This window comes from Chrysochloris asiatica, unplaced genomic scaffold, assembly GCF_000296735.1.
Source record: "Chrysochloris asiatica unplaced genomic scaffold, ChrAsi1.0 scaffold00011, whole genome shotgun sequence".
Lineage (NCBI taxonomy): Eukaryota > Metazoa > Chordata > Mammalia > Afrosoricida > Chrysochloridae > Chrysochloris > Chrysochloris asiatica.
Window position 1 is genome coordinate 20,974,668 of NW_006408529.1, and position 1,894 is coordinate 20,976,561.

Sequence of the window (1,894 nt, forward strand, 5' to 3'; positions counted from 1 at the left end):
TACTTCTTCCAGGACAATTTTTTGTTTTTGTTTTTCTGGCAGCCAATTGCATATCCTATATTCTTTGCCAACACCATAGATAGGTATCAATTCTTTTCTGTTCTTCCTTGTTCATTGTTCAGCTTTCACATGCATATGAGACAATTGTAAATAACATGGCTTAGGTCAGGAGCACCTTTGTCCTCAAACTGCTATCTTTGTTTTTTAATACCTTTAAGAGATCTTTTGCAGCAGATTTGCCCAGTGCAATACATTGTCTGATTTCTTGACTGCTGCATGTATAGGTGTTGGTTGTGGATGCAAGTCAAATAAAACCCTTTACAGCTTTAATATTTTCTCCACTTATCCTGATTGTATTTTGTTGTTGTAGTTAGGTGCCATTAAGTTAATTTCTTTTTTAACTTTTTATTGTGAATTGAGTGAAGGTTTGCAGTGTAGACCATCAGTTTTACATTCAACAAATTGTATACTTTGCTTCATTACAATGATTGCAATTCATTCCACATACGAACAGCTGATAGTACGTACCTCTATTCACATTAACAGTGAGTTTCTCCCTGTGTTCCACATTGTTTTTATCTTTCCTCTGCTAACCTCCCTCTTGTTGTACATTGCCTGTCCTGTCGTCATGTTGACAAGTGTCTATCAGCTAGCCCATGAATAATTTCCCCTCTCCCATCCATAACCATCATAGATTGTTTATTTTATCAAGAAAACTTTTCCTTAACTTCTTACAACATTGGTCTCATACAATATTTGTCCTTCTGTGATTCACTCAAGCGTAATGCCCTCGAGGTTTATCCATGTCATGAGGAGTTTTGCAGATGCATTGTTATTTTCCAACATTGTGTAGTATTCCATTGTGTGTATATACCAAAATTTCTGTGACCATTCTTCTGTTGATGGACATTAGGTGATCTCCATCTTTTTGATGTGTCTCTTGTACATAGCATATTGAAGGATCCTGTTTGCTTATTCATTCTGCTGTATCTCTTGACTGGTATGTTTAATCAATTTAATCCATTTCTGTTGTGTTCTTGTTTCCTAAATCTTTCTGATTTTCCTCTTAAAAAAAAAAAAATTGATGTACAAGTGTACTCATTTTCTTTGACGTTATTCTGTAACTTATTAAAGCTTTCCCCTAGTTAAAACAGTCTGTTTTATCTTGGTATCTACTTGATATCCTTCCCATTTGGAAGTTCTTTATCTACACAATTTTCTTTTTTTGATTTGTGGTTGACTTCATTATAAATGATATTTCTGTTTCCTTATTTTCAGTCTTGCAGATTTGTTTTACTTTAAATACTTGTATATCTAGTTAAGTTCTGGGGGTTGTTGTCATATATGGTAATCTCAGGTTATTGTCTACTGTTGTTGGTTCTCAGTCCAAGGAACATCCTTTAATATTTTTTGAAAAGTTGGTCTTAAATTTCTGATTTTATGTTTTGTATTGTTTCAGAATTTGCATTTATTTTGTCGGTTTGTTCTTATAGTGTTTTCCTGAATTCATCTACAGCTTTTTCTGTGTTCTGATTGCTTTCCTTGATCTTTCAATAAATCCTTTAAAGGCACCTAATTATCCTTGTTTTGAGTTTTTTTTTTCATTTAGTTATATTATATTTCCTTCCTCAGGAATGTTTTCTGTCTCTGCATTTTCATCTTCTGTTTGAGCCATTCTATCTTGTGTCTTTGAGTGACCTAACATTCTCTATAGTTTCTTGGGCATTCTGGGGTTGTTGTATTTATAATTAGTTGATGATTGTATGCTTGTATGTTCTAGGCTGTCACCAATTGTCTTCTGTTGGAATAATTAGAGAATGGAAGGTACATGAATTTGCTGTTCATGTACCTCAATTTATGGTAGGTATGGCTGGTGTTGGTTACTGTCTATCAT